General features: G+C 35.3%; 2 protein-coding genes across 9 annotated transcripts in view; one reads left to right on the top strand and one right to left on the bottom strand.

The window, feature by feature from the left end:
- Positions 1-16,356, bottom strand: part of LOC127856501 (uncharacterized) — a 405,251-nt gene that overhangs the window by 86,031 nt on the left and 302,864 nt on the right. The window lies entirely within an intron of this gene.
- LOC127856496 (uncharacterized) overlaps positions 1-16,356 on the top strand; it is a 365,893-nt gene that overhangs the window by 125,469 nt on the left and 224,068 nt on the right. For 3 of the 7 annotated variants that reach the window (XM_052392752.1, XM_052392754.1, XM_052392750.1), the window contains exon 1: positions 12,766-12,911. The exons of 2 other annotated variants lie outside the window; for them this stretch is intronic. The gene's annotated coding sequence lies outside the window, so the exon portion shown is untranslated. Of the gene's footprint in view, positions 1-12,765; positions 12,912-16,356 lie in introns of those variants that run through there. 2 more of the 7 variants (XM_052392749.1, XM_052392747.1) reach the window with 1 other exon arrangement.

Below are 16,356 nucleotides of genomic sequence, written 5' to 3'. Positions count from 1 at the left end.
CTTTATTCCAAAACGACTACAAAGTATCATTATAGCAATAAGTTGTGGTTTGGTAATGTTGATGTAGATGCTTCTTTCATGGATCTTTCAGAAATTTGGTCAAAATGGCCAATATTGTTAAGAAATCGTAAATAACTCCGTCTTTGCTTGGCGTTCGTCATCAGCGGACGCGACCTTAGCAGTGAACTCGTAACGTGTTTGCTGCTCGATCAGAAAAATAGCATCGCCGTGGCGAAGTGGCCATGGGAGCGTCCTTTCGATCTGCCTCAAAGACACCAAGTACTGGTTCTTTGTCCCAGGAAACGGAATCGAGAGCGTTTCATATATATATATATACCATAACGACCATAACTTTTTGTTTTTCTTGAATCAATACTGTTCCACTGACCTCATTAATAAGATGATTTTATTGCGTTAAAGGGATCTTTTCACGGTTTGGTAAATTGACAAAATTGAAAAAAATGTTGTTTCAGATTCTCACATTTTCGGTTTAGTTATGATATTTGTGAGGAAACAGTATTACTGAACATTTGTCATGGTCTAATATAGCCATTATATGCATCTTCTGACGATTAAAAAAACTAAAATTTATAAAGCGTTGCAACGTGAAACGATTGAATAATTTTGATAATTCTGTTGTTGTCGTTTAAATTTGTGAAACTACAAAGATGGCTTATATAAAGTATAAAATAAGCATTCTATGTATGATTGGCAGGATAGCTCAGTTGGCTAATGCGTTTTTACTTCAGGATTCCGGGGGTCACTGGTTTAGGCCCTGCTGCGGGCTACTGTTTTTTCCTTTTTTAATTTTTATTTTTTATTTTTTACTGGAGCTTTTAAAATTTAATATTTACATTTTTCTATATAAAGAATTTAATGACAAACTTAAAAACATGCCAAAATCTGTGAAAATGCCCCTTTAATTGGTATGGTTGTTGTAAACAAGCAAAGAGCTCGATCTTTTGTCGTTGATCATTTTCTTAACAGTCATCTGTGGTTATTTTTGCTTTTTGCATTTAAAGCAAATGTTATATTCAAATGTGAAATCGCATTTAATGAATTAAATAACACACAATCGCGTTTCTCTTATTCAAAGTAATGCTATAAATACTTCACCAATCGTGTAAATGTGTGGCTACTTCTTAGCTTAGCTTGTATCAAATACCTGGCGTCATTCCACTCCACATAATACTGATCGATTGAATTATTTGTATATTTGTTTAGGTTTAAATATGTTATATTTTTCTACCTTGTATATTTTTGCTTAACCCATTTATGCCTTGCGTCTAGACAAAAAGGGCTTGGCAAACAGCGTTGACCCAGATGAGACGCTCATGATGCGGCGTCTCATCAGGGTCTGCGCTGTTTGCTTAAGGAATTTCTGTAAGAAATATTCTAAATATAGAAAAAAATATACTAGACATCCCTAATTTTGGAAATAAATTGATCCAATTTAGAAGGATGGGAGAGTCCACTAGGCATAAATTGGTTAAACATAATACATTTTGCGATTCTGTAGAAAATTTATATAAAAAATAAGCTGCAACATATTCGATATCCTTAATGTTATTTTATCGCTTACCGTTTAATCTTTAAGGTAGTTAAACGCTGCATTAATTTTTAATAAATATTCGGGAGTTAGCACTCAGTCCCATACCCATAGGGTCCCTTAAGAAAACGGCAAAATTAAAAGGCATTTTCTTGGCTTTTCTTTATATCAGATTAAGCATGAACATGTCTTCTTTCGAAAATTGGAATTACAAGATGTCAGCAATCACAATTTAACTCAAATCTTCTCTTCGCGGAAGTTGAGATACCGCAATTAGATATTGTAAGGAAAATTTCCTTACTTGACATTTTTGTCACTCCCGGAAACAGGTGACATTGGGGAAATGTAAACATTATACACATTCATACCACATCGACAGAAAATACCTGGATAGCCTGGATAGCCTACGGAGGAAGCCAGCTAAATCCACCAGAAATCACCATCGTATATCCTTTACTTAGCAAACATTGCTATTTGTTAAAATGTCACTGTGTTTTGTCAAACACTAAACTCCGTTCGTTTGATTGTCAATTTAATGTCATGTAGGTTATACTGCACACTTAAGCTTTAAATAGTTGCAGAAGTAAATTTTGTGAATGTAATTATATTCATCTCTTTCATGATCCATAACTTTAAATGTTTACTTTTTAATCAGTAAATATTTTGTAAGTCAGCGTCTTTGAAAATGACCGCCATGTAAAGTTCAGGCGCGAACTATTTTTCGTCTGTAAGCTATGTCTCGGCGTCTGATCAGTATTAACATTATTGTTTCCATAATTTAACAGTAATCCTTTGAGAGTATTTTGATGTTTTGAGGAGATACAGCCTATCCATTTGTTGCATTATAGAAATGTTAATATTTATATGAACAGTTGTTATTTCTCATGGGGTGGAGTCTTTACTGGCTCACCTATTCATACGCCTTACCATTTGTTAAGTTCTGAATTTGTTAAATACTGCTTTTCGTTAAAGCTGTTCATTTGACCAAAGAGCTTTATATGATGTGTTGAATTTAGATTGCTATGTTATTTAAGGAATGGACCTGAGCACCCTTTGTTGTGAAAAGCCGAGGATTTTATTGGTTCATTTTGTCACGTGGTAACTGAGTCGGAATCTATATATACGGGATCAGAACTCAGTCTCAGTCTTAGGTCTAGTGGTAACACACTAGCTTCACAATCCAGAGATCGCTGGTTCTATCTCCCGCTGCACCTAACCTACTTACTCGTCTTTCGCATGAGGCGTTAAACCGAGGTGCAGTGTACTAGTTGCTATACACCGGGCACTAAAAGACCGATGGTCACCTGTGGAACGGGGTGTATCCTGTATCTTGCACTATTCCCCGTAAGCAACTAACACGTCTTTCTGGGGGCGATGGCCATATGGGAGACAATCCCAGGACACTCGATAAAAAATAATGAAGAAGAAGAAGTCTCAGCATATTCTCTCTGGAGTTTACACCTCCTTAAGACACTTCAACAACTACGGTATATTATTTACATACACTTATTAAATATGATGGGCAATAGAATGTTCAGACAAATGAGAGCCTCTCGGTTCACTATTAAATATTAACGCTTCGGAACAATAAATGCAATTATTAAGTAATAACTACAGCTAAGAAGATCCCGGTGCATAGGCTCGGTCCTTCCTCGTCCATTGTGTCCACTTGGAATATTATTTTGTCTATATGCAGATTATATATATATATATATATATATATATATATATATATATATATATATATATATATATATATATATATATAACACAAACACATTATTAAATGGTTGAAACTTTTATTTGGCTTCGTTGTTGATGAACCGATGAAAAGAAACTCACGACCGGGGTCAACTATAATACAAGGGAACCTCAGTACCGATACGTACCAACGGTATACTGCCAACGCGAGTTATCCTGACAGAGTATGTGAGGCGGTATACTCGTTACAATATCAATATTGCCAGCCGGGGTACACGCTAGATGAAATGTTTGTTTTTTTCCAAATCATATTCAATATAGGACTAATAGGAGCGGTCAAAGACCTAGCATTTCTGGTTTAAACTGATTGATGAATAGACTAGCATCTCACTTAGCCCAACATTCTTTCACAAAAGCCATAAGCTTATATATATAAATTTAACTCACAGCATAGTCATTCATATTAAAAGAAATAAAAAAATATAAAAATTTAATAACATTTGATAGCTCAATGGTAAACAAACACCAGAGTAACTGCTTTACAATTTTTGAGACACGTTGACATGAAATAGGTATCAGCTAAAAACCTTGTTATTTTATTTACTGAGCCAAGGCACCACAGGATGTCATATCGCCTCCGTCTACCTTCGGCGTGATTCACGAAAACCGTTGATGAAGTATTTACAGTGACATTTAATACAATGCCACACATACCATGTCACACGTGTACAGACGTGGTGTCGAATGACACTGTAAATATTTCATAAACGGTTTTCGTGCTCACGACACTAACATTGTTTGTATATATCAACACTGTACCTGGGACCTCTATCATGCTGCGCTCTTGTTGCTTTATGGTTTTTAGCGGTTACCAATTTGCCAGGTTTAATATGACCATGATCTTTTTAGCATAAATGTTAATACAACGCATTATAGTCCAGTTGTATTTTCTATAGGAAACCATCGGCGGTTTGTTATTTAATTGTATTGCACACCGTACATTTGATTGCGAATGCGCATTAACTTTAAACTAAGAATGTTTATACAGACGTTTTACTGAATTATGGTACCTAAGTTCGTGAACCTTGCAGGGAAAATGCCCTTTACTCCGTGAAGATTTCAGTCTTCGATCGGGTCTGATCGAGGACGAATAGGTCACGCGAGTTGTGTATCTTGTTATTTCTTAGCATTTGACAGAGCATTTGTATAAATAATGGAAGATATGTAAATGTCTGCGTTGAATAAGACCATGTTCACGGTTCACGGAAATCGCTGCGCAATTGATGAAGTTATTGCTGTTCAAAGCGATGTCGCATAATTGATGTATGTATCTTGTTCGCTATAATGCAAGCCCAGTGGCTACGTCAGTGTTGCTGGGGACCAACAAGATAAGTAGTTATGCAAAGCATCAAAGGGCGTCGAGAATTTCAGTATAAATGGCACTCAATGAAGTTACATGGAACGATTTTTTGTCTACTGTAAATATTAATATATTGGCCGATTATTTTAAACAAAATAGAAAAGGATTCTGGTATAACCATTATCTATGATTGTTTGTGTTAAAATCCCCAAATAACCATTATCTATGATGTTGTGTTATAACCCCCATATAACAATTATCTATGATTTTGTGTTGTAACCCCCAAATATTCCATAGCTCATTTTATTTACATTGGTCCCTATTTTTTTACTGGCATCCGTGTGCAGTTTTCATAAATGGAACAGAACTGTATACGTTTTAAAAAATCTGCTTCATCTTGCAAACGTAATTTCATAGTTTTCTCAACTTTAAGGGGAGATGATTCTGAACTTATTCTTACGTTGCTCATTTACGATAGGGGTTGAGTACTCATTGATATGAAAACACTGTAAAAGGTTTAATGTGTTTACGAACTCCTCACCCTCTAACATATATTTCATGGGCATAATACAAACAACAAAATGGTTACAAGAAAACAGCATAATTATTTAAACTAAAATGTCTACATCAAAACAAAAAGTTAACATAGAACACAAATAAAATAATTTGTGTCTAATGGGGCTCGAACCTTGGGCCTCTCACATGTGAAGCGAGCGTGTAACCACTACACTACGGAACCGCTTGAAAAATCACCTTCTTACTAAGATATTAATAAGTGACTAGAGTCTAACGGTTATCAATAAAACAATAAACCGTGTAATCGTTGTCGTCTTTTAAAATTGAAGAAAATACGCGTTAACCAAAACTCGAACAGCAAAAGTCTGCGCTATTGTTAGAAAAAACACAAAATAAATATATTTTTATTATGTTTTGTTTTTATACAAAACCAGAACGTTTCACCGGTTCGCGTATTTGCCCAGTCCCTGTTTTATTTTATTATTACCCAGTCCCTGTTATTTATTGATCAGTTATTTAGTAAAAGAATTAGCTTTGCGCTATTGACAATACATGTTGTAGTAAATGTTATAGGGACAAATGCAGTACTTATTTACACTAATGTACACAAAAAATAACCACTATGCAAGATATTCTGACAGCAAAAATATATACATTGATCCGTAAAATAACTTCTCCTCCCATAAGCGAAAAAACAACATATTACATACGAGTCGCCGCACTTCAGTGCTACGCCAATTAGTTTGTTGCCAGCAGATACACGCTTTCAACTGGCTACAGTCCGTTTTAATTATATGTCGTGACCCGATTACATGATAAATGGATGTTTGTTGTCGGGTATGTGCACTTGCCAGATGGTAAATGCGCCCGTATATGCATTTCAACAAATTGGTTTGACCCATCAAGTTGACATGTTTATGTAACGATACGTGTATATAAGCAATGTTTTTTTTGGATACTAAAGAGAAGAAGGAGTTAACACATAGGAGGGACGCTAGAGGGTTATCTTCAGGGATCCCTTAGGGGTGGGGTCCTATCAGGATGGATTTGGACGGATTTTGCCATGTCTTGGAAACGTTGTTAGTTACTTGGAAAATTACATGGACTTGGACATATTGCATTAACAACTAATTTAAAGAATGATATGGAATTAGAAACATTATGTTAAAAACTGAATACAAATGCAAAGAACTATCCATTGAGTTTATTTGTGTATGTGTTATAACGGTACAGCGATTCACTATTTTTTCGGGTGATTTTGAGTTGATGACCTTGTTAATAAATGAATCAATGGACATGTTATTTGTTGCTCTCAGTTGTCCCTAAAAAATGTCGATCATCCATTTTCGTGTTTATGACAGAGAGGCAGCCAAGAATGAACAGAGAGGCAGCATTTTGATAGAAAGGCCACCGATATATATAATTTTCCTAGTTTGAGCGCAGCGAATTAGAGGAAAATTATTTTCCTTTGCATAAGAAAGTCTCCTGTAGAGGTCGCTCAGTGTATTGTTTTGGCGGGTAAATATGCTCGAGGAATAGCCATTCGGCTTTGCGATACGAACCAGAGAACACGCTAATTTCCCTAATATTTTATTGAATATAAAATATTGACAAGTTTTCTCATGAAAATTATTATCTGCAGGAATATAGTCTGTATATTGATTTTTGTGTGTAAACTATATGAGCGTTATTTCATGTATGAGTTATGAAATTTATATCAAAATGTGATTTGTTCACATTTGTTTATTGTCATACATTATAATTGTGTCACCTGGTCGTACGCATAGATACCAAAATACAAGCTGTATTTTCAATTTATATCGTTGTGTTTGTTGTTTATTTAGGAGACGTATAAGGTATAAGGAAACATCTACACCGTGATACTGTGATTCAGATCTTTTAGCAAGGGTGAAATATTGTTATATAGTTACTTGTTTGATTATGTACCGAAACAACAGTTTGTTGAATAGTGCAGTTGCAGAATCTGCCAGATTCAAAACATTATTCACTATCATTGTTCACCACGGTACATTTCGACATTATATTGATATGTCTCAGCTGAAAAAAGGACCATCTTAAGAATGTCTTCTGACGAGATACAAGCGCAAATGCTTGCTGATTGGTTAAGGTCTGCTGACGAGATACAAGCGCAAATGTTTGCTGATTGGTTAAGGAGGGTAACATTGACTTTTTTTAATCAATGAAACAAACATATACAATTATATAATAATACAAGTTTTTTTGTGAGATGCGGGTATGCCGTTTTTAACAGTATTTCCAGTACACCACGGCGGTAAAATTATCAACTCATGCACTTCATGGGTTAGCTGGTTTCATCAGCACTGAATACTTACACGTATGGCTATATATCGTGTTTAAAGGCTTTTGAGCCTCGACTTATCTTAAAGGGACGTCCCTTTACAGAACGGCGAATTCCAATATTCAACATTGTTGTCATTGATTACTAAAATAATCAAACAATATTAAAACAGAAGCAAACATATCTAAGAAATATATGATTAGTGTGCTATTATTTTTTTAATTGTCATGAATCGAAATACAACTCTTTTTAGCGTCTGTAGATTTTTTTTGAATAACGCGTGTATCACTAAAGAATCTTGAAAAATACTCAGTCGCTTTTCTAAATAAGCGAGTGATTTAGTCCATGATTTTTGTCAATAGCTAAGAAAACCGGCGAATGATATTGATTAATTAAACCTTTTCACTGTATACATATATATGTGCATGTATATATTTTTCATTATACAGGATGAATGTATAAAAGTTTAGCTGTAAAACATTTAACCGTTTCCCCAAAAATACAAAGAACCTGTAAACGAGTCCCTTTAGTTACTGCATATGTAAATTAAGAGAATACGTTGTGTCACTCATATTTAATAATGCACGGTTTATTAAGTGTGGCCGCAGGAAATCCGCCGCCATTTTCGTTGGAATCGATTGGTCGTTTTGAAAAGGTTATACAAAGCAAACCACTACGGAAAAAAATACTGTCTGTGTTTCCAAAAGGAACGTTAAGCGGGGCGGGGAACCTCTCATGTTGAGAAGTGGACTTCATCCACGCACTAACAAAAGTCCGTATGCCATCCCCAATATGACAACACCTGTGCCGCCAAAAGGAGCTCAACAATCGGTTCTTCCGCCGCCGGCCCTACCTTAGTACGACAGGGGAACATAGCAACGAGTTCCTCACTTGCCCAGTTTTAGGGACATTCGGTAAAGTCGTTTTGTATTCCCGCAGCGTTTAACTGTCAGTTGTTTGTTTGAATCATTAAACATATTTTCTTTCTAACAATATGTACAATTATACAATATAAATGTTTGAATCGACTTGCTATAATGGATTTACTGGTGTGACAAGAAATTGATTTCTTTTAATAGAGCAAGTATGAGAGTAACTGAATGGTACAAATCATGAGCACATTTTAACATTAAATACTGGATTGAATATGTAAGTTCGCGCAGACATAAACGGAACACTGGTTCTTATTGCAATATTAATCGTTATTTGGTCATAAAAAAAAACTTTTCCAGCTGCGTGTAACACGGATCTTGAGTCAAGCTAATTCGAAAATAACCATATCATGAAACCAACATTCAAGTCATTGTAACTGTATTCGATAGTGGGTGATGCATCTGAAGTTAATCGTCGTGTGCAAAAATAAATATTGTCGAATCAAACGTTTTCGAATAAAGACAACATTAAAAGGATTTCTTAAACATAAATTTGTCACAAAGTCTTTTAAATCATCAAAAGCCTATACAAACAAAATGGATGATCTGTATATAGCAGAGCATGGGTCCATGAATAGAGGGCAAACAATGGCTGAGTTGATTTTAAAATGGTGGCGCATAACAATGGAAGGGCCCCTTGCAATTACACCTTAGCTAAATTCCTTACACCAAATTGTACGCCGCAGTTTCAAAAAACTATGGTATGTTTTACGATATATATGTCTATATTAGTCATGCGACCCTCGGTCGTGGTCAGTTTTTACGATAGGGGAACGAGTTGAACACATCGAGTAGGTAGAGTACAAGAATACTATACTATAGGCCAAATATTATACATCCTGACTTTGATATTTCAGATGAAATTTTCTACAGTAATATGCTGCAGCAGTCAATTAAAAATTGTTATCCACAAGGCGTGGTCCGATTTAACCACAAGGGAATAATATAACAAAACCTTTGTATAGAGGGCACAATAAAACAATGTTTTAAGTAAAATATAAAACAAAGATTATGTGATTTCAGAGAAGTGATTTTGCTAATATTTTAAATAAATAATCATGAAGTCATTTTATTTCTTTGAAAATGCACATTTCGAGACGTACGGATGGACGGACAATCTAATGCTTCATGACACCACTCCATGGTGGTATAACATTTTCTGCATGGTGTGCGTTTATTAGTTTAAAAGAACGCCTGCGGTCAATTTTACATCGACGGGCATACAGACTGGCGGACAGACGCGTATACGTCCACGATCATTTAAGTATGCCTGCACCCTGCTTTTGGTAATGTGGGAGGGGTATATGAGAAGGCGTGTCACAGGATGTTTCATATGATGATATGATCCCGAACCATCAGAAAGTACATGAGTAACTGAAAACGGCACTGGCGAGTATTCATGCTTAAACTTGTCGAAAAACAAATAACGGAACATATGTATTCAACAATGATATATTTAGGAAATAATAAGAAATAAAAGACATTGTGATAAGTACACATTCCTTTATAAAATGTAAATTGTTAATATTAACAAAACAAACATTATTAAAACGAGACTTCTTTAACGTTTTACAAGCTATTTTATCAAGACCTTGGCAAGGCAGTATATCCAGGATAAGTCTATCGTCGACTTTGATACTAAATGTTGTAGTAATAGCTAAAGATCGTATTGTGGTTTACATTTTATTTCGGCGTATATCTGCTATAGAGAAGGGAGTAGCACCCGCTTTCACGTTACTACTAGCTAGATGCGTACAACACCTTAGTCATGTACACGTTATCTTTATATCAAATGGTTGCTTACTATATCCTACCTAATCGGTACATGCAATACCATATTGTGTTATACATAGTGAAGACAAAACAGGGGGAAACTATATCAGACCCGGAAGATATCAGCATTCCAGCTTCATGTAGATGATCTGTACAACCTGTCACTTATCTGATGTAGGCCTGACAAAATGGCCGTCTGTCGACATAACAAAATCAACGATGGCGACATAAATGATTGACATTTGCCAAAACAATATATCAAACAATACTTGATGTTCAATTTCGCTATAAATGTCTATTGTTAGAGACGCACTATAAAATTTAACTTCGATAGAGTGACGTTTGTATGACAGGGGTTTTCGAAGAAACCCTTTACTTCTGTTTCAAAGTTATTATACGTTTATTGCGATTCACTATCGTTTTTAGAATAGCGTTTACATATTCGTCGGCAAAGCATTATAAATCCAAGCCTCAAAACAGTGTGTAAGGATTGTAAACCTTTGCATTGTTATAAAGAATGTTAAATTCAAATGAACCTCACAAAGACTCGAGGAAGTTATATGCAATATCATGTCCTTGTTACAATGTTCATCCCTTCCATACGGAAGTAAATTGTGTCTCACCTCATACAAAAATGATGTCATCCAATTGGCTTAGAGCGGTCACGTATCCATGGTGTATTTTCCATACACCCCGGGTAATTTCCATACAACCCGAATAATCGGTTGACATCATCATAATCATCATCATCATCATCATCATCATCATCATCATCATCATCATCATCATCATCATCATCATCATCATCATCATCATCATCATCATCATCCATTATCATCATCACATCATCATCATCACATCATCATCATCATCATCATCATCATCATCATCATCATCATCATCATCATCATCATCATCATCATCATCATCATCATCATCATCATCCGCAGCAGCAGCAGCAGCAGAAGATGAAGCAGCAGCAACATCATCATTATCATCATCATCATCATCATCATTATCATCATCATCATCATCATAATGATAATAATATTATTAATAATCGGTATATGAATCATGTTGCTTAAAATGACTGACATATTTCGTTCAAGCTGATGTTCGAGACCAATTGGTTAGTGTGCCAGCGATGAACGAGTACAAATGCATCGACAATGTACAAACAACGCTGTCATAATGAACACAACGCTGATTAATAAGCGTAATGTTACATATCATTTTTCAACAGAAAATGAAGACAGTATGACTATTGAGCTCATAAATGTCCTCTGATATTAATAAAATGTATACAGTGCATCAGCTTGACAATAATTCCAGGTCAAATGCTTTGTCTGAATATATCATTCAAATTCATAAACACATTTTTAAATCAAATGATACGCGGCATGTGAACATGTCACTTATTTCATATAAGGCCAGCGAATCGCCAACCGAGCTTGCGCATCCGCCCAGTCTGGTCAGGAGCTATGATGTCAGCTATTAATCACGGCATGTGTCATGGTCTCTTCAGCGGACGTGGTAGCTCCCAACAAGACTATGCGAGGCGCATGCCTGGCTGGAGCTACGGTGGGCGTATATAGCATAAGACTCTTTTTCGCATCACGCGACTCATTTGATTTTTTTCAAATAATATTTTCTGAACAGTTTTATTTCACTATCCTTCAATCAGTAAAAGGGTACGGGAAAAGGGCAATTTATACATATTATTTACAATTATTTTTATGCAGATAATATTTTAAACCAAGAAGAGCGACTCTTGTTGGTTAAGATGTATAAAATTATCGTGCGCGTAAGGTCTATATAAATTGTGTTCACTCACAAGAGTGACCCGCTTTGACCTTGAAGTCGTGATAGGGGCAATATTAGTAGATACTTTGCAATGTTACACACTTTGATCTGTAAAAGCCAGCAAAGCTACCGACAATGGACCGTTTGATATGAATTACACAGTCTTACTTAAATGTTCTACCAAAAAGTATCGTAATTAGATTTTTTATTTACAAAAATGGAATAAGATATGAATGAATGATTTGAATGTATGGAAAGAAAACTGCGTCATAGTGAAATACAAACACACCATATGTGTCAATGGTGTAGAACAAACTAATGTTAAATAGATAATATGCGATATGAAGACACATATCATATAGTCTGATATAGTTTCATTTTTATTTTACATTATAATAGTTCGTATGTCTTAAATTCTGTAAATATCAGCATGCAAACTTGCATAAAATGTATGTAAAAAGGCAATAAACAAATTATTTAACCTTTATTTTCAAAATCAGAATACCGGTATATATTTCGTGTTCAAGATAATCGTTGTGCAAATCGGAAGTTACTTCTGGCGACGCGCCGGATCATTTTTCACAACTGTAAAAGTCATCATGAATAATTTCTTTTAAGTTTCGGAAAAAAATTCAACATATAATCAGATGTCGTTTGAAGAAAGTAGTTAACGACGGACGACATATAAACCAGGACAGGAGAGCAACCTAGATAAATAGTTTTGAGATCAGGTGAGCTATAATCAAGCTATAATCAATACTCGGTTTACATTAAGCACGCTGACAAGCCATGTACACTGCGTGATATTGCCAAGGTTGTTATCTGCATTTGCAACCTTATCATGTTCTGAAAATAAACATGATGCAATAAAAGCTACTATATATTGTTATAAACGGCGCATACAAGACTTGGATTTCATTTAAAGTCGCATTTGGTTGAGGAAAGCTGTACGGTAAGGTAAGAATTAAATTTTAAGGACGTGCGCGAAGAAGCGGATGGGTGTTATTTCTCTTTTCCGTTTGTTTAGATTAAAAGCATTTTCATTTACGTTTTTGTGTAATGGATACGAATAATGGGACCAACATTACCGAAATGAAACAAAATCGAAAGAAATAATCATCGTGTATTGAATACACTTTCACGCGTTTTTGGACTGTCTAGGTTTATGAAGTTCTTTATTATAGAACCAAGTTAGACGTTTTATTCTTGATAGTACATCGTTTTGGTAGCGCATCGAGTACATACCAAGTGAATTATTCGTTTGTTAAAACATGGTTGATTTGGAAAATGTTTATTTCACGCTTGTTAATTATCTTTACACGACATTACATGCCTGCATTTTAAAGTTGCTTTCGTATATGTTGTATCTGTTGAGCTCAACTGTGTTAATTGTGATCATGTTGATCTTTTGTGATCGCTGTTTGTCTGTCTTTCGTTGAGCGTCCGTCGTCAACTTTTACCCTGTTAAACCTCGAGGCCACATGTATTGTCCTATTTTCATGAAATGTGGTCATACCATTTTTACCAATTATATCTTGGTCGAGTTCTAAACTGAGGCATGGCAAAAATCACTAGGTCAAATTGAAGAAAAAGCCTGTGGACATTAAAGAAGTCGCATTTATGGCTATTGTAATACCTTGCAAATACTATGGAAGACATATTTATAGTCTCATCTTCGTGAAACCTGGTAAGAACTGTTGTTTTAATGATATCTCGTTGAAGTTTGAAAATGGTTTCGGTTCATTGCAAAACATGGCTGCCAAAGGGCGGGGACGTTTTTCTTTTATTACAAAAACCTTGTTAACACTCTACATGTCACGTTTATAGTCCAATCTTCACGAAACTTGGTCAGAATATTTATTTTAATGATATCTCAGTGGAAATACAAATGATTACCGTCTTTTAAACAACATAGCCTCCAGAGGGCTGGGCAGTTTATTTATATGTACATTGTACCTTGTTTTCACGCTAGAAGTAACATTTATGATCCAATCATCATAAAAACTGTTGTTTTATGATATCTTTGCCGAGTTTTAAATGGTTCCGGTCTGTTAATACATATGGCCTCCAAAGGGCGGGTCAGTTGTTCTAATATGGCTATTTTTTAACCATCACTTAACAAGTCGCATGTTTTTCCATGCTCCAGAATACTTGGTCAGAGCATTTGTTCTTATAACATCGTGACAAAATTCGGAAATGATTCCGGCTTATGTACAAAAATAGCCGTCAGGGGCGGGATAGTTTTGCTTATATGGCTAAAGTAAAACCTTGTTAACGTCATTAAACTCACATTAATATGTGTTATAAATTTTCATAAATGTTGCTCAGAACATTTGTTCTAATATTATCTCGACTGAATATGAAAATGTTTTTGTTTCGTTAAAAAACATGACCGCCAAGGGCGGGACCGTTTTACGTGTGTGGCTATTGTATAACCTTGTTTAAACACGTCATATTTATGGTCTGGGTTTTGTAACTTTTAGTCTGAAGATTTGTTTGATAAAAGAGCGGTTGAGTTCGAAAATGTTATCTGCCCGTTGAAAAAATATTACCGCTATTGGAGACAGAAGTTTTTCTTATATGGATATATACAACCTTGTTAACATTCTACAAGCCACATGTATGGACTCATCTTCATTAAAGTTGGTCGAAACATTTGTCTTTATGATATCTCAGCTGAGTTCGGAATTGGATCCGGTCCGTGGTAAAATATAACCACCAAGGGGCGGGTCGGCTGTCCATATATTAATATTAAAATCAGGTTGACGCTGAGGATGTCACAGTTTGAGTCTAATCTTAATGAAACTTGGTCAGAAAATTTATTATAATGTAATCTTCACCGAGTTCCAAAATCTTTATGGTAAGAACATAACTCTTGTTTGTTTTTTTTAAATCTAAGCCGAGTTAAAAACTCGTTATATATGGAAATAAATAAATACATAAAACATGTGTTCATTGAGTGTGAGGCCTAGAGCTTCTTTAGTTTTGCACATTTGCAAAGTAACGATTTTGTTTACTGAACGTATTCTCCAAAACTTGTGTTGACATCTATTGAAGACAAAGAACCTAAATCTGAAACCGAAACATTTGGTATTTTGCAACAATTAGCCAAAGCGACCGCCATTATGCCAATAACCCAAAACTAAAGAATTTTTGGATTGGTTGTAAAAGATAAGCTTGATGAAACAAAAACACCTTAAAGGCGTATAGAAATTTTAAATTCTTAAGGTGCCGCATTTAAACGCGTATACATGCATTCAAAGTGATAATATTACAATATACAACTGCTTATAACTGATAACAATAAGGTAGTGGTGACATCGTTTATGAAATACTATATTTCATTCTAATTGAGCAACTATGACGTACACTGGATAATATTTCAACAAAAACATATAATCTTGATACAAATGATACTTCGAAACACTTTTGTTGAACAATTAGTCTTGAAGATTGGTTAACCAAACATCAAATAAGCAGACCAAAGTCTCAATATATTGTTGAATCATGCATACCTGGGTTGTAATTAAGTATTGTTCTGTTCTGACTTGTACCGCGAGATAAATAAAACGTGTCAGTTATCGGTAATAACAACACTCCCCATATATTTAAAGTAACAGGTTCGCGAGTAAAACAAAACAAAACTGCAAACTATGAAATGACATTAGTTCCTACATTATATTGACATCCCGAACATTAGTTCCTGCATTCTTGCTGTCACATATATGCGTTCCTAAGTTACAGTTATTTGAATAAGTGCATAATATAATGTATGATCCAGAGCCGGGGCTTTCAACATAACTACGGAACGAATATCCGGACTGTCAAAATAATAATTGAACAAGTGTATAGGTTGTCAACATAATGTGGGAACGCATATCCGGGTTTAAAAAGAAGTAGTAGTAGTAGTAGAAGTAGAAGTAGTAGTAGTGGTGGTGGTGGTGGTGGTGGTGGTGGTGGTGGTGGTGGTGGTGGTGGTGGTGGTGGTGGTGGTGGTGGTGGCGGTGGTGGTGGTGGTGGTGGTGGTGGTGGTGGTGGTGGTGGTGGTGGTAGTAGTGGTGGTGGTGGTGGTGGTGGTGGTGGTGGTGGAAGTAGTAGAAGTAGTAGTAGTAGTAGTAGTAGTAGTAGTAGTAGTAGTAGTAGTAGTAGTAGTAGTAGTGGTAGTAGTAGTAGTAATAATAGTACTAATGTTTGTTATACGTATAATACCCAAATCTACATAGCATTCTTTATATGTAAAAGATAATCTTAAAATTATATTAATAACTTGCAGTACAAAAAAGTTTAGTGTCTTCATCAATTTATTGCTTACAACTCTTTTTATTTTACACATTAAGCTCTCGATAACACCTTACAGTAGGGTTTTGTAATTTAATTAACTTGCTATTCACAAAGCGAGGAG

The sequence above is a fragment of the Dreissena polymorpha genome, chromosome 13 (genome assembly GCF_020536995.1).
Source record: "Dreissena polymorpha isolate Duluth1 chromosome 13, UMN_Dpol_1.0, whole genome shotgun sequence".
Taxonomy (NCBI): Eukaryota; Metazoa; Mollusca; class Bivalvia; order Myida; family Dreissenidae; genus Dreissena; species Dreissena polymorpha.
Note: the sequence above shows the minus strand (reverse complement) of the source record. Positions and strands in the feature narration are given on the sequence as shown.